This window comes from Pseudophryne corroboree, chromosome 12 (genome assembly GCF_028390025.1).
Source record: "Pseudophryne corroboree isolate aPseCor3 chromosome 12, aPseCor3.hap2, whole genome shotgun sequence".
Taxonomy (NCBI): Eukaryota; Metazoa; Chordata; class Amphibia; order Anura; family Myobatrachidae; genus Pseudophryne; species Pseudophryne corroboree.
Genome location: NC_086455.1, coordinates 16,589,846 through 16,607,876, shown reverse-complemented (window position 1 = coordinate 16,607,876; position 18,031 = coordinate 16,589,846). Strand labels below are relative to the sequence as shown.

The window sequence follows — 18,031 nt, the reverse complement described above, 5'->3', positions numbered from 1 at the left end:
CCTGCACCCTCCGTGACCGCTGTGTGAAGTGTGCTGACAACAATGGCGCACAGCTGCAGTGCTGTGCGCTACCTCAGGAAGACTGAAAAGTCTTCTGCCGCCTGCTTCTGGACCTCTTCCATCTTCGGCATCTGCAAGGGGGGTCGGCGGCGCGGCTCCGGGACCGGACTCCATGGCTGGGCCTGTGTTCGATCCCTCTGGAGCTAATGGTGTCCAGTAGCCTAAGAAGCCAATCCATCCTGCACGCAGGTGAGTTGACTTCTCTCCCCTAAGTCCCTCGATGCAGTGAGCCTGTTGCCAGCAGGACTCACTGAAAATAAAAAACCTAAAAAACTTTTTCTAAGCAGCTCTTTAGGAGAGCCACCTAGATTGCACCCTGCTCGGACGGGCACAAAAACCTAACTGAGGCTTGGAGGAGGGTCATAGGGGGAGGAGCCAGTGCACACCACCTGATCCTAAAGCTTTATTTTTGTGCCCTGTCTCCTGCGGAGCCGCTAATCCCCATGGTCCTGACGGAGTCCCCAGCATCCACTAGGACGTTAGAGAAAAAGATTTTTTTGTGTGTGAAAAACGCATGTCGACCTTTTTGCATGTCGACCTAATGGCCTTGTCGACATATTTCTAGTGTCAACCTAGTCACTGTCGACCAATGAGTGTCGACCTAATGGGTGTCGACTTAAGTGGTGTCGACCCAGAGTCCGGATATCTATCTACACGCACGCACGCACGCACGAACACGCACACACACTATATAACTATAGATATATATATGTAGATAGAGTATATACAGCTCTATCTATTCTACATATATAGAGAGAAATATATAGAAATAGATAAATAGATCTCTCTCTACCTGAGAACACACCCACTCACACTTCATACAGCATGACACCGCCCATGAAGTTGGCTGCCCTGTTTACTTCCCATGGCATGGGTGGGAGGGGGCTGGTAGTGATGGGGTTAAGGCCAGGCGGAGTGATCCACAGCAACACGCCGTAACCAAGCCCCGGCAGCACAGCCTAGCCTGCTTGGCAGAGCAGGTCGGAGCGTAGAGAGGCAGGTCCCTCCCCCTCCCCGTCTGCCATTGGCGGGCTGTCACCCAGCTCCGCGCCGCCATTGGCCGTCGCGCCCGCCAGTCCCCCTCCGCAGCAGCAGCAGGCAGCAGCAGCAGTGTCAGTGCAGCCGCGGCAGCAGATACGCTGTGTGACTTGTTACGTTGTATCACAGGGCGCTGCTGGCGGAGGGACACAGGGGGGCTGCGCTCTCACATCTGGGGGGTGAGGAGATCTGGAGACTCCCCTCCAGGAGGACAAGGGAGGGGAGAAGATTATCCCCACAGCCTGCTGGAAGTGGTCTGGAGAAGGCGCCCCTGGTGAGTGCTTCTCCCTCCCCACCCCAATGTTATTATCCTCCTGCTGCCCCCTGTGTGTGATCTGTGTGTGTGTGTTACCCCCCTGTCAGGCTCCACAGCTGCCCTTACCCACCAGGCCAGTAGGCCTCTGCATCCTTGGAGGGGTTAAGTGCCTGGCCTGGCAGTGGTTGCCCACCAGTAATGCCAGGACCCTGCCCAAGTGCCAGGTGGGCTGCTGTTACGTTATTATTAGGATTGTGTGCATCTCCTGCCATGGTGAGAGAATAGAGGTCACAGGGGTGGAGTGGTGGCCCCCCATGTGTGTTTCTTCACGCACTGGTATATGGGGGTGGTATGGGGGGTACAAGCATCCATCACCTCTATGGAGATGTGTAGGGGCTCCCCATTTACCCCTCCCCTTACAACCTGTGGGTCTGGCGGGTTAATAGGGTGAGTGAGGTACGGGCATTGAGGCGTGAGAGGGGGGGGGGGGGGGGTCAGCGGGCACCGTCCTCACTCTTGTTTATGTGACGTTGGATGGTCGGTCCTTGTCCAACATCTGGAGGCGGCCGGGATGCAGCCACATCTGCTGGGATTGTTTATTTTGTGTAGGGAGAGGGGTCAGGGGTAATAATGTCATCCTACCTGATTATTAAGCACCATCGCCCTATTGAGGGTTGTCGTATAAAGTGTTGGCCAGGGAGGCAGTAACATTTTAGGAAGTCATATTTTATTCTTTGCATACCCCATGTCAGGGGGCAACCGTATAGAAATATTATTGTGTTTATTTGATGAAGTATATGTGTGTGTGTATATATATATATATATATATATATATATATATATATATATATATATATATAATATAATAGCAGATGCCCTCTGCATTGGGAATGCCATTTTTTTTGAGGGGGGGGTCATCTTTCTTTTATCATTTGTTTTTAGGGGAGCAGGCTCAAGCTGCTTACTTCTGACCGTTCTATTGTATGTACTCGTGCTTTGTTGACAGAAGAGGACTCTAACCTGTAGGGTCAGGCTTCTGTCACTATTCGGTATTACTTGGCACTTGTTCATCTGATAACCAAACGCGCCTCTCTCCGACGTGCCAGGTTATAGAGCCGTACCTGTCCATACGTACATATGCAACCCTCACAACCTGGCCTTCTCTCTTCTACGGTCTCCTGTAGAAACAGCCTTTATATCCGCAGAAAATGGCTTTGAGCACCCTTGTGCTGTTCATGAACCCGTCTTATTCCACCTGGCCTGTAGATCCCACAGCTTTTGGCTTTTTATTGGTTCGTTTTCTTTTCGGGCTGAAAGGATGTGCTGCAGAATTGGGTTTTATGACTGTAATTGTTTCATATTCCGGCAGAAAACGTCCGTTTTAAATGAAGATTTTCTCACTTTGTTACATCCCAAATTCTTTTTTGTTGAGAAGGAAATAATAAACCTTACCTGGGGGCTGTTTACATGATATGTTTGTATGTATTCATGTTTTTGTAAATATATACATTGCATGCTAATATTTGCGTGACTAGTTTTATGTATGTACTTTTATATTGACATTTTACTATATACTACTGTTGTAATACTACATGGCATTCAGAAGGACTACCAAGATTGACGTCCACAGGAAAGTGACAGTTCTTTAATCATACTTGGCCAGTTTAAATAGTAGATCACTATTCAACAACCTTTGTTTGTAACCCCTATATTATTATTTTTGTTAAATATATTGCCTTTTGTCACAATTGTGTAGCTTGCACAATACATGAGACGAGGAGGCTTGTACTTACAATATAATGCCATTTGCCCTATAATTCTATGTAACTAGAGGTAGACAGAATGCAACGGACAGCCGGGTGTACAATCCATTGATTAAACTATGTTCTTCTATCTTGATACATTATATTAATGTTACCGTGTGTGCTTTGGCTATTATTTGTTCTATATCATTTCTGCACTCACTGTCCAGAGTCTCTGTGTTCTCGCTAAGTGCCAGTCAGGAAGAGCGTATATGTTTAATACTTATGGGAATTACGTTTTGGGCCAAATCTTGAGCGTCATGAAGGTGATATTGAAATATATAGACCTGTCAGTGGAATGTAACAGTCTCCCACTGATGTTTTTAATAGCAGTAGTGTAGTTATGCTTTCAGCCCTGATATCTCCGTTTATGTGGGAAAGGTTACAGGCCTTTTTGTCACTTATGCTGCTGCTGGGGTGATTGATTTGTATTGTTTTTTTTTCCCCTTTAATTTGGTTGAGGGTCATAAATCCTGATTGTGCTGCTGGGTTTAAACTTGAACTTCTGCAAGTGCGTTTTCTACCTATTTCTTGACATTTACTTACAGTACCGAAGAGATTTTTAAAGGCGGTGTGTGTGTTGGGGGTGGTGTATATGCTTGCTGTGTATAAATACGTTCACAGCCCCTATAGAAACTCTCTGGCATTGTGCTCTCGGATCTCCTCAGAAGACACTGGTTTATCTTTGGCATTTGGAATAAAAGGATTCTTTACTGTAAGAGCAGTGACTTTATGGAATGCAGAGCCACTGCTGTCAGACGCCACTGCTAAGTGACAGGACTGGACGTCCTACTGGCCTGTTTGTCCAGGGAGTAGTCCGATTGCCGTTATGGAATCGAGAGGGAGTTTATTTTCCCTTTTACTGCAATTTAGAAGTGTAAACCGCCTTCTGGATCAATGGGGTTTACGAGAGTGAAGGTGTGAAGTTGATGGACACACGTCTCTTTCAAACAAAATAATCCTGACTTTGTGACCACACAGCAGAACTTGTGTGTATTCCCTTGTAGCAGTAGTTTGTAAGATGTTGATGACATCTTAATCTGTTTCCGGATTATATATAGAATCTGGCACAGCACAGACGGAAACGTTGGGATTGTCTTTGGAGGCGAATGCCTTCCCGGTGAAGGTTAAGTGAGAGCAGTTTGTGGGGCAACATCAGATGTGTCAGCTGACTTCCCAATCTGCATCCCTAATAATGGGATGTGGACTTCACATACTGGATGCAGCCTACTTGTGGCCTTCACCAACGTTCAGCCCAACAATCCCAAGCCCAGCATTTAATTTCCCCCTCTCCAGAATGTCCAGCCATACGGTAAGTCGGTATTGGTTCCGGTGAGGATAAATGACTCCCGCACATCATCTCTTCATGGCATTTCCTTTTTGCCAGGAGAGAGCAGTTCTTTCACTATAAGTATAGATTCAACTGAAGTTCTTCTCTTAAAGGGATTTTCCACCTCCAGATGACTTTTTACTTTGATAGTACATTCTCTCTTTTGCAACATTAATTATACAGTATATGCTTTTCCGCCATGTTTTTATATCACCATGCTGAGTAACTTATTTATTACCAGTTACTTATATAGCGCACACATATTCCGCAGCACTTTACAGAGAATATTATCAGTCCCTGCCCCAGTGGAGCTTACAGTCTATATTCCCTACCACATGTACACGCACACACATTCACACTAGGGTAAAAATTTTTTTTGGGTGGAATTCAATTAGCCTACCAGTATATTTTTGGATTGTGGGAGGAAACCGGAGTACCCAGAGGAAACCCACGCAAGTACGGGGAGAATATACAAACTCCACACAGTTAGGGCCATGGTGGGAATCGAACTCATGACCTCAGTGCTGTGAGGCAGTAATGCTAACCACTACACCATCTGTGCTGCCCATACTTCGTTACACTACACCTTCTGCATTGGACACTGGCCCTAATTCAGACCTGATTGTAGATGTGCTAAATTTAGCACATCTACAGTCAGGCACACTGACATGCGGGGGGGACGCCCAGCACAGGGCTAGTCCGCCCAGAAATGAAGGCCTTACCCCATCGCACAGCGGCGATGCTTTTGTACTTGGAGAGTAGCTCCCAGCCAGCGCAGCTCCTGCGCACTGGCAGGAGCTACTCGTCGATGTGCTGGTCGCAATGGCTGCGTGTGATGTCACGCAGCCGCCACGGCCCGCCCCCCCAATGGTCTAGGCACAACTGCGTTGCCCGGACCGCACCCCCCCAAACGGCGGCCAAATGCCGCCAGCCCGCCCCCTCCCACCCAGCGAGCGCCTCTGTCTGTCAATCAGGCAGAGGCGATTCGCAGGGCTAAGACAACCGCCTGCGCATGCGCAGTTCAGACCCGATCGCTGCTGTGCGAAAACGCACATCAGCGATCAAGTCTGAATTAGCCCCACTGTCTTATACCAGCTTTGCGTTGCAACACTGGACACACCAATCACTGGTATTGCCTGATTATATAAAGGCATTTCTGAAAGGCAGAGAAGGAATCCAGATTTAATGGGATATCTAAGAGAGGTTACAGGAGGGCACGGTAAGTGCTATGCAAGAGGGGAAAATATTTTAGCGGTACAAGTTAAAAACGTCTTTATTGGAACATAGTGTCAAAGTTTGTTACCGAGGAATACTACTTCATGAGTCTAATGACTGTGAATAGACGTCTTGAGAATTTTTCTTGCCATCAGATTACTGATATTACACTTTAAAACACCCTGACTTGTACTGCTTAATCATGTTCAGTGTCTCCAGCCTCTCTGAAAGCTGGAAGAGCTGTAATGGTTTATATTATCCCGCTGCGCCCCCGCATAACTGCACCACCGCGCACATTTCTTGCACTTATTCACATCTAAGTGTTTCGCTTTTCTTCTTTCTCTCCTTCTTTTAACTCCTATGTACAAAGTGCCTTTAAATCACTCACGTGCCTGCACTGGGAAACTTCCTTTCCGCTAGTTCCCAGCATTCCTCCATAGCCCAGGGTTCCTTGCGGCTGTAGCATCACACTGAACCAGGGTCAAAAACGGCCAAGGACACAGCCTCAGACAAGGTTCTCCCCATCCTCCCTCCAAAATAAAGGACCTTGGGAAAAATAAGAGACGAGTCAATAATCCGCAATGTGGATCGATACTCGCACACAAACTGTACTGTATCGTGGGATACTATTTAGATGGGCTCTTTAAGACCTCTTTCTGTGGTTCCAGTTAACCTCGCATAGATACCTGTAGTCAAACACAAAGTAATTTCCTTTTGGCGCTTGGAGAATGGCTGCCATTGCCGAGGTCCAGCCGCCCCTTGACCGATGTCCACTGATAAATTTAAAAGATCAACCAGGAATCCCTTCTGACTTTCCAAATAGAATTCAGTTCCTGCAGATAACTTTTTGCGTGCAGGCCGCTTTTGATCGCTCGGCGTTATTTTCATCGCCCGATGCGGACGCCACCAACTGAAAGAGTTAACAAAGATCTCCCGGCTTCCAAAGTGCAGACTGAAATCGAGACGAACACCCATGGGTGCAGTGAGGTTGTTGACGAAAAAGGATTCACTGTGCACATAATTAATAGGGGAGAAAAAAATAATAATACAAATTTGCAATTAGGTCTGTGATACCCCGTCATTACTGGTAACGTTGTAATGCGAATGTTGTGGGTGAAATTTAGTAGCAATTAGGTGTTTAATTTCATTTTCTAACCAGAACACAGGCACGTTAACGAAGACTCAGGAAAAAAAATAAAAAATGATGTGTTGACTCATATAATTATATCTTGCAGGTTGGGGGATTCCTGTGCAGGATTACGAAATAATTATATAGCTAATATGTTAAGATTTCAGGATAACTTTTGGCGTGGTTCTGTACGGGAAGAATTCATATATATGTCTTTTGTGTATACAGTGCACAAATCTTATATCCAAGATTACGTTTCTTTTTACAGGCAAAGCATATTTATTTTAGTAAAAGCTGTCCAAAAAAAAAGTACGGTCAAAAGTAATATTTAAAGAACAATTAACAATATTATTTGTCTGGCTTTGATTACAGATCTTAGTAATGTTCACGAAATACGTTGCATTCTGAATAGGGAGGCCAATGATCAAAAAATGAAAAATTCCGGGATTGGGTTGAAGATTTTAAAATTCACTTGCGGCAGGTGGAGGGCGGCGAGGTGCGATCTGGGCGGCTGGCGTCAGACTGCGCAGCGTGTCAGTCTGTCATTGAAAAAGCAAGGGGGATTTCTAATCCCGAAATCTCCGGGATTGAAGAATCCCGGCCAATTTTAGGCCTAAATCCCGGGATCGACCACCCTAATTTTGAATAATTACCTAAATGGCTCAGATTGATATCGTTAAAGCTGTAATACTACCTGCAGGTTATTAGAAACGCTCCAGCTGCACTCCCCTAGAGGTGTACCTGTGCAGTTTTATCTCCCAGGATTCCTGGATAACACTAGGGGTGGGAGGGGTTGGAAGCGGGACAGCCAATGAGTATTCAAGTGACCTATATTGTGACTTCTGATTGGTCCTCCCTTGTGCAGCCTTTTCTATTAACAAAATGAATAAATAGATCCGTAAGTAGATGGCATTACAGGGGGGTGGGAGGGGGGCTTCCTGATGTGTCTGAGTTGGCAAAATGACTGACAGGCTTATAGAATTGTTCTCTAGCCGTCTACTTTGTGGACTGATGGATTTATGTATTTGGCCAGTAAGGATGTAACGGTATAAATGGATGAAATCCATCCTATTAGTCCTCTGTTCTAAATATGTGGGAAGGCCTTCAGCTGTCTGTAATGGAGTGGGTAGGAAATGGAACTTGAATTTTTAACAGGACCACAGTGTAATGTCAGAGTAACACCGATCAGGGCATTTTACCGCTGTGGATTCTATTAAAATACGATTAATAATGAATGAGTTGGTTGTACTCACTATTTATGCAAAAAAGATGGCTCATGGTGAACCCTGCAGAACTCTGCAGACATTCCGTCACACTTGTTAGTAAGTCGCTGTTTGGGAAAGCGGGTCAGGGGTTCTGCTGTTTTGGAAGCCGGGACTAAGGGGCAGATTCAGTTAACTACATGGCTTTAGCTCTGGACACAAAGCCTGGAGCTATTGGCTTCATAGCCAACATCACAGCGTAGCAAGCCGCAGCTAATACTCGTTAACCTATAGCTCTTGGGTTGAGTGGCCAGAGCTATGGAGTTACCCTTGTGCGGTAAGCCTCGGAAGTTGCACTTATTGCGGATTTTTCCTTGCGGCCTCTGTGGCTTGGTGGAATTATCCATGTTAAGGTAGTGGCAGTAATTGAATAGCTCCAGGCAGAGCTTTAGCCTTACGATAAGCCCAGCAGCTAATTGAATCTGCCCGTAAGGGTTCATCTGTTGAGAGCTATGGAAATTATTATTCTCCTGCAGTGAACTTGAAAGTGTCATGGCGACATGGCTCTTGTGATATGTCAAAACCTGCCTATCGTATGTGTTTTACTGAACAGTATAGCTAACTGGATTATTTTCAAGGGGTTGGGTAAGAAATCCTGCCGGAACGAGAATGCAGATGCTTCAGGTTAAGTATTTTAACCCTACCCCTAAACCTAACCATAACTATCCCATCCCTTCCTGCGCGGCCTAATTATAACAAACCGCCTAGCAGCCTAACCCTGACCCTTCCCCCTAGTGACTTACCCTAACACAAACCCCCACACTCGCCTCGGGGACCTGTCTGCATTCTCAACGTCGGGATTCCGGTGTCGGATTCTTGACAGCATTACTTTTTCAGGTATGCCTTTAAACCCTTAGAGTAGTGGTTTCCAAACTTTTTTGAATCACTGCGCCCTAGAATATCAGAATTTTTTTCACTGCACCCCTAGGCCAGTTCATCCACTGACCGCAGCTCTAGAGGTTCTGTGTGATTAGTTTCATGGCCTGAATGCCTGACATGTCCAGTTCTTTCTCTCAGAACAGTGATAAGAATGGTAGTTGCTCAAAACAACATATTGTAGTGCCATATTGGAGGATCTTGAGGTGCCTCCAGGTGACTTTGCTTTCAATTTAGAAATACATAAATGTGTGAGCCAGAGTAGGTGCTACTATCATGTAGTGTAGGACCACCACAGCAGAGACTCCGTGCTGTGGCTGGTGGCTTACCATATGTTTGTAAATATATGGAACTGAGATCTCTGCATTTCTATTACAGGTTGAGTATCCCATATCCAAATATTCCGAAATACGGAATATTCCGAAATACGGACTTTTTTGAGTGAGAGTGAGATAGTGAAACTTTTGTTTTTTGATGGCTCAATGTACACAAACTGTGTTTAATACACAAAGCTATTAAAAATATCGTATTAAATGACCTTCAGGCTGTGTGTATGAGGTGTATATGAAACATAAATGAATTGTGTGAATGTACACACACTTTGTTTAATGCTCAAAGTTATAAAAAATATTGGCTAAAATTACCTTCAGGCTGTGTGTATAAGGTGTGTATGAAACATAAATGCATTCTGTGCTTAGATTTAGGTCCCATCGCCATGATATCTCATTATGGTATGCAATTATTCCAAACTACGGAAAAATCCGATATCCAAAATACCTCTGGTCCCAAGCATTTTGGATAAGGGATACTCAACCTGTATCATGTAGGATGCATGTCTCTTTTGATGGTCTATTATGGTTTGCTGGGGATTTTTTTTTATTTTTCTTTGTCCCATTTTGTATATCCCATTGGAAAGACAGGACCAGGCTATGTGCACACAACTTTAAATGATGCCATTCCTTAATTTCTGGGAATACCTGCTATACTGAGCCAAAAAACGTGAATTGTGCCAGAGCAGGTGTGGGAGGAAGATTCTGAAAGACACTCATTAATATTTCATATACATTTATTAACTGAATATACCTGCACCACCACGAGGTGAACCCAAGGGATTCTCCTGGGTGTAGAGGTCACCTAAAACACAGAATGAGGAACATAATGTCATGACGATGCCACCTCATGCACAGGCTACCGGTATGGAGGGGCAACCGTTGGTAGATTCTTGACTGTGAATCTGGCGCTTCTTCTCCTCCTCCTCCGTGTCGGGAAAGGGTCTGGGAGTGTGCCAAAAAGCTGTTCTGGTATAGGTGTATGGTGGTAACGTGAAGGGAGTAGGGGGCTGCGTTGCCTATGGTGACCCGGTGGCATGTGCAGGCCCTGGTTACAGAGTAATAATTGTCAAGACCCCCTACTAAAACTGTTCTCTAAAAATTAGAAGTCCTGGAAGAAGTCGGAGCAGTGTTCTGAGAAGGCTGGATTCAGAACACCATGCTAAAATATGTGGCAGATAGCATTTGTTATTTCCTGTCTCTACTTAATATTTCACACAAAAAAATGTCGCAGTCTGTCTATTGGCTCCAGGTTATATTGGTAATGAAGCGTTTGTTGTAGCTCAAAACCATCAGAATGTTCAAAGGTTGGTGATGGGGTGTGGGGGGGGGGACACCACTGCTGTATAGAAAGTACCAATTGTACGTTGTGTTTGGCTATTTCTTTCTTTCTTTTTATGGTCCATCTACATTTGACCAGATTCAGCATCTTCCGTTATTACTGCAGTCTTTCTCCTGCAAGTCCTCATTTAGAGTCCCTTATATTTGAGCAAAACCTTGTCACGTGTTTTAATAGCTCTCTAAATGCTGTGCGCTGTAACGTACCGCGCTTTACCAGATGGTAGAAATCAGACGTGAGTGCTTCTCAAACTGAAGTAGTGATAATGTGACGCTATACCGCCCACTGTACCTTACACTCTTATTTGTGTACAGTATTGTATCAGTTGTGTTCTAGAAGTGTCCTTTAAGCTATGCCTCCAGTAATGTATGTGTGAGTACTGTGTGTATGTATAATCACAGATTGTGTATATTGCGTGTTTTGCAGAACATGAAGAAGAATGTATACAATATAATACGTTTTTTAAAAATACGTTTTAAACCAGAAACAAATAGCCGTTTTGGATCTATGTTACATTTTGTGGCTCCGTTCTATTGAAGTATGTCCTTCAATGTGAAAATCTGGTAAGCCCTGTGTTACGTTGGTGTGGTGACCTTGTCTATACAGTGTCGGACCAGAACATCTACAATGGGGGAGTTGGTGGCGAGTACATTTGCAGGTATTCGGTCACAGTGACCGTTTTGGGGATACAACCAGTCTCTTTAGAGCGTCAAGGTCGCCCTCTCCTTATTCTACATTTATACTGCTAGTTAATGTACGCCAATGGGTCTTTACATCAACAGACCCCTCTCCCTCCCCCTTACTATTAGAACGGCAAGGGGATATATCCCGCGGGACCCCTCTTGTTACCATGATACAGCTCCCGAAGGTTGTGTTCTCTACACACGGTTGCCTAGAAATATGTCACTCGTGTGGGCAGGATAACGGCACGTATTGCCATTAATTATTCACGTCGTGGTGTTTTTTGCATTTTGCTGTATTTACGCTCGCCTGCAACTTTTTACTAATCATTGCCTTGTTTTATAAGAAAAAATGAAAAAAAGACCGTAATATCCTATCTGTGTTTGGTTGCTTTCTCCATCGGGGTATTTGAGTGGGGAAGGGGGAATCACAAAAAAAACGAGAAACAAATAATAATATATTTCTGTGATGATATAAAGGTTTTGCTGAAACACACACACACACACACACATACACACATACACACACACACACACACACACACACACACACACACACACACACACACACACACACAGTTAGTAATGTTGTTTAGCAGTGGATGACCCCTTAAGAGTTAATATTGCTGGAAGTGCCGCTTTAAGCATTTCTTCCTTCATGTCCATTTATTCAGTCACCATTTATGAGGAACAGGAATGAGTATAAAGTGCTGTTCATGTCATCCAATAATCTCGCTGTGTTCTGTCAGGGAACGCTGTTTGGTTTCCCTACAGTATAATATGCACACATTGTGATCAGCCATAACTCCTCGCCGAGTAAGATGTAAACACACTGAGGTACGGACTAGGCCCAACCTTCTCTCCTTAATAAATAATCCAAAAACGCTGGTTCCAGGCACCTATCCCCGCTGTCTTCACACCTCCTGCAAAAGAGCAGCGGATCGGAGAGAGCTATTTTTGGCCGGTGGAAGTGGAAACATTTCCTATCCTACTGAGGAAAGAGGAGGCTGCAGTCTTTTTAAGCCACGGCCTCCAGGCTAGCTGCAGGCCTAGCTAATCCGGGCAGGGGAGAGAGATTCACTACAGCGGGCCTCATTATCTTCATTATTCCTGAAATAATCACATTACTCCAACGTTCCTTCATTCTACCAGGATCCTGTATATCTGGGTCACAGCACCCATAACTAATAGGACTTCATCATGTCTCATGGCTTCCGGATTCCTCTTCTATTTAAACATTGTTCCATCTAATGGTGTGTATGCACAGCAGGTATATGTGTGTGCGTAAAGATATATATGTTTGGCCGGGTCTCCTAGGCTCCACGTTATTGATATCTGGCGAGGAGCACTCCGTTGGCTGTTACGGGCGCCCTCCGACGTTTTTGTCTTCACTAATGGGATGAATGGTTTGCTAGTCAAGATCTGTCAATACCTTTTGGTGGCTTTTAAGATTTCCCTAACAAGCAAAAAAAAGGATAATCCATATATTTCAGCGTAGACGTCACTCAGTCGCCATGCTAGCCATTCGCCATCAAGCTGCTGATCAGGCACGCCAGCCTTGCCTTCACTTTCTTTGAGTCACCAGAAAGTAAATAGTACAGTACAGGTGTGATAATACTCCGGCACATGGAGTGATTTGTGTGTTTACTGCACTGCCCAAGGGGTGTAGACCTGTAGACACTGAAACACACCCTGCTCCTTTTGTGAGATGACTTGGTATTAATTATTTCGATGACTTAGTCATTTTTCAGCCTTGATTCTGGTGATTCATTTTCACACTCACGGGGTTGCCGTGCAAAGGATTCTGGGTAAATATCTGTTGTGTTTTGGCCAAGCAGCGTCACAGTGATATCAGGCAGCGGCAAGCAATGGATTCAGTGAAGAGATTAACCCCTATTACGTATTGCCTGGAAATATTATCATTTAGGATCCCAAAGTAATTCCAGCAGGATTGCTCGTCGCTTGTAAACCGTGAGAACGCAGCCCCATGCCATCGATTAGCAGGGTTCCCATGGAGACGGGTCCAGCCGACAAAATGGTGGCCTTCTCCTGCCTCAGTGACGTTGCTAGTTTTCATAGGCTGCACTCGCTTCTTGAGCATTTATAGAGCCCATAAATTTGGCTGCCGTCTCGTGGGTGTATATTTTAAGCCAAATCTGCTCCTGGGGCGTAAAGAACTTCACATTATGGTTGTGACTGTGCAAAGGGGACATTATAGCTTCAGGTCATAAATAAACCTGATCTGAAACTGAGATTGCCAAGAACCCCGTTATGTGGTATTCTCTTTCATGGGTGTGGTCTGGAAGGTAGATAGTAACTAGGTCGACAGTGTCTAGGTCGACCACTATTGGTCGACAGTAACTAGGTCGACAGGGTCTTTAGGTCAACATGATGATTTTTTTTTTGGTTTTCGTCTTCTTCGTAGAGTGACCGGGAACCCCAATTAGTGCACCAATTAGTTACTCGCTTTGCTCGCCATGCTTCGGGCAAGGTGCCTCGCTCAGCTACCGCTGCGCTCGGCACAGATTACCGTTCCAATCGTAGTCCATATGGATCATTAAGTAAGAAAAGGTTCAAAAAAGGAAAAAAAATTGTGAAAAACTCATGTCGACCTAAAAACCCTGTCTACCTAGATACTGTCGACCTAGATAGTGTCGACCTAGTTACTGTTGACCTTGAGACCGGATTTCCTCTTTCATATAGGCAAAGTCTTGAAGGGAAGAAAATCCAGGCTGCAGCGTTACTGGTGTTCTCCGTACTAGGCAGGAATTGCAGATAAAGGGAAATATTTGAATCGGGTCATAGTGAGGTTGGGAAACATTGGGCGGAGTCCTGTGATGAGTTCTCCTAATCCATGCAGGCAGACCTCAGCGCCCATATATCACTGGATATGACGGTCGGAATCAGAGAGCAGCTTGTAGCTTCACACCTGTCTTGCAGGCCGGGTTCTCCATAGTATTTAATGCCCCAGGCCGCCTGGTCCTATAGACCACTTGTCTTCTTTAAGTTGTTCTTGTCTATGGAACTGTTAAGCCATTTATATTGGACCTAATTAGCGCTTATTTTATGTGGCCCACGGTTTAGCGTTAAAAGGCATTGGAGCCGGAAATGTGACGCAGATCCCCCCCTTATAATCACCAGAATACAAACCATCAGCCACACTTTGCTGTGAGTGGTTTGGTTGTTGGTGCCAATAAGATGATCCAGTCAACCCTACACACTGATAGATCCGCCGCCGAGCTGCCCGGCGGCGGATACGGCCGACGGGCGACCCGGCGGCGGGGGAGGGGGGGCAGTGACGTGGGGAGTGAAGTTTCGTCACTCTTCCCCCCCCCCCCCCCCCCCGTCACCCGGCTCCATAGCACTGTAGGAAAATATGGACGATCTCGGCCTGCATGCACCAGCGATGAACGAGCGTGGGGCCGCGCATCGTTCATCGCTGGTGCCGCCACACTGAAAGGTATGAACGTTATCTCGTTCATTAATGAACGAGATCGTTCATATCTTTCAGTATTATCTGCCAGTGTGTAGGGCCTATAAGTCCTATCTGCCAAGATTTGTGGATACGTTAGATGCCTCATTTAGGAGGAAATTTGTCAAGCCTTCTAAAAGAGTGGAGAAGTTGCCCAACCAATCGACGTCTAGATAGCATTAATCTAGTACATTCTATAAAATGAAAGGTAGAAGCTGATTGGTTATGGGCCATAAGTCCACTCCTCCACTCTTGATACGTCGCCATCAAAAACCTTTACATCCTACAATCCTGTACGTTGGAATTTTAGCAGTGTTGGAAATTGCTTAATAAGAGGATTTATTTTTGCATTTTATTTCTGTATTTATTTTTTGGCTGCATTTTTAAGTTTTCTATAAATATTTGGGTATGTTGCCAGTAGCTTTTTATTTTGTTTTAACTTTTATTTGTCAATAAAATAACCTTTTCAGATTTAGTCATCATGAAAACTGTGGTGTATTTTGAATAAAGCGTAGTCCAGCACTGATTGGGCAATATCCTTCATAATATTGGTAAATGGTGTCCTATAAAATATCAAGTTCTGATGTCATTGTTATTCGTTTCAATGTTCGTTGTGAAAACGTGTGTAGTGTATGGAATATTGCACCCCTGTATGTATCAGAATCAGAATCCGCTTTATTGGCCAGGTGTACTCACGTACGCTAGGATTTTTTTGCGGTACAATGCATCGCCAAGCCGCAACATGAAGGGGGAAAACGTAGCATAGATTATACGTATGAGTTGATACTGCACATTGCAACTGTACGATAGACTCGACATATTATACATGTAAAACTGAAAACGAAGGCTGCTTGGCAGAGCAGCACCGAGGCAGCCATCCGCGGCACCAACTTGAACTCAAACAATGCACGTAATACAGAAGATTTAAGTAATACATCAAAAGATAAACCACACAGACCTAAAAAAAAAAAAAAACCTTGAGCACACAGAAAGAATAATGCAGGATTGGTGTAGGCATTTTGGGTAATAACCTCCAAGGGTTGTGTATTTCACCCTCACAAGGTACCAGGTGCGGCAGCCATCTTGGGCACACTGCGTAGGATTACCCAGGGTGGAATAGTCTACCCCTAGAAGAGATAACACAAAATGGGGAGATTGCAGAGTCCTAAAGTTCAGAGTAGGGTTCCAACAAAACCATCAGGTCCATGTATTTTTCATCCCGTCCACAAGCGCACCAGATAAGGCGGCCATGTTGGGCGCACTACGAGCTGTATTGTGGGACTTGAGATACAGCCTCGTTGTATCTACTGATCAGTCAGATTGCCCATGCTGACCGTTGTCCACTGTCGAAAGCATCTACAATGGGCACGTGAGTGTCTGAACTGAACCATGCAGTGATAGAAGAAGGTGGCCTGCTCGGATGAATCTCGTTTTCTTTGACATCATGTGTATGGCTGGGAGCGTGTGGAATGGTTTGAGGAACATGACAGAGTTCAAGGTGTTGAGTTGGCCTCCAATTTCCCCAGATCTCCATCTGTCTGAGATCTGGAAGCCCTACCCCACCAACTTACAGGACTTATAGGATCTGCCTTGATGCTAGATACCATACAGCACCATCACAGGTCTTGTGGAGTGCATGCCTCGATGGATAAGAGCTGAGTTGGAGGCACAAGGAGTTCTACACAATATTAGGCAGGTGGTGGTAATGTTACAGCATACCTTTCATACTGACATTATAACTGTGTTGCCAGGTCCCCCGCATTATCTTACAGTAACGTGTTACGGGTTAATGGCCACTAAGCATTTTGTATGATGGTTTTTGTCGGCTGTAACGGCTAGATCCCCATGCGGAGGGCAGCTGCTGATAGAATGTTGTCAGCCACCCGGTAACATCTTGTTCCCTCTGTTACGTGACATCAGCGCTCATCCCTGCTGGGTGCCAAGGCTCTTTACCTGGCATGCGCCCCCACTCCGATCTGGCCCCTGTTGCAGAAGCAACCCTGTTAATGCCTCATTTTCTACATTAACATTTGTATCAGACGGCACAAGTGCGCCTGAATGCTCTGTTGCTAATTTATTAATACGAGCAGTTTGTCCTCGACTTACTGATGTTATAAAGCCGGAGCAGGGACACGCTCAGACATAAACCTTTCGGGTGCCAGTGTCCTCTGTAAAGTTACACGAGCTTCTGAAGCAGAGTCAGGCCGTCTCTGCCTATCATAGACTGGTAGGGTAAGCTGGCACTTGTGGTTCCTCAACAGCTGACGTTCCACAAGTGCGATTTATTATCTACAGCATTTCCAGTACCGCATTGGGCATAATCCTAGTATTGTGTGTCTCTTATTAATACAATATTGCTGATATGTGACAGTAATTCTGTAATTAGAACCTCCCTATCTTCCAAGGAACATTTTACCACCTCTGCTGGGAGTCCGTGCAGGGCATCCACTAGCGTTTGCTCAGCAGCTGCTCCCTCACAAATCCAGAGTCATTTATCTGCCTCTTGTCTAAACGAGACCTCACAAAGTTCTCCCGTCCTGCTTGTGAGCTATGCTAAGACTGTGGTGGTCTGCGGTCTGTCCTCCGTCAGTAGGTACAGTGGGGTGGCTGACCACACGCGGACATAGCCGACGCAGTCATGTTACTGCAGCGCGTCATCTATAAATAAGAGTTTTATGTTATTTCGAGCAAGTTGGTGATTCATCTGCATGGAGGCGTCAAATTAATGCAGTGGCGGGGTGGGGGGGATCTTCATGTGTTCTTCATGTGCGGGAAAGGCAGAGGGTTTTTTTCTTACTCTGTAAGGATATATACACATAAAGGATATAACTGCGCATGTAGATGTTATTACACCTGATGCACGGCAGTGTCCGTCCTTAAGGGTGCCTTGGTTGGAAATAGCCGATACAGGCCACTAATAGGGCAGCAAGGTGGGTCAGCTGTTAAGTCTTTGTCGGAGTTTTATTAATAACTAGTCTTTTTAACTAGTTCCAGGAGCCAGTGTTTTTGGGACCACTGGTTGGAAATCCTTGTACGGAGCCTTGGCAATGTACAGTGTCCTATAGTCCGCGTGGGCAGAACGTTTAGGCTGCTGCTGTCACCTCGCGCCCTGCGATGAGCAGTGGAAGAGTCTATTGAGCATAATGGGAGAGAGACTGTTAGTCTTCATTACACAGGGGAACCTTTCCCATCATTCGTGTCATGGATCAGTCCAGTGATCGCACAAGATTCTACCTGGATGAA

At 45.3% G+C, this 18,031-nt stretch overlaps 1 protein-coding gene across 7 annotated transcripts in view; it reads left to right on the top strand.

The window, feature by feature from the left end:
• Positions 1-1,164: 1,164 nt before the first annotated feature.
• The window catches only part of MEF2D (myocyte enhancer factor 2D), a 213,126-nt gene continuing 196,259 nt past the window's right edge, over positions 1,165-18,031 (top strand). For 4 of the 7 annotated variants that reach the window (XM_063947092.1, XM_063947098.1, XM_063947096.1 and 1 more), the window contains exon 1: positions 1,166-1,372. The gene's annotated coding sequence lies outside the window, so the exon portion shown is untranslated. Of the gene's footprint in view, positions 1,373-18,031 lie in introns of all 7 variants that reach the window. The other 3 variants (XM_063947097.1, XM_063947094.1, XM_063947095.1) reach the window with 2 other exon arrangements.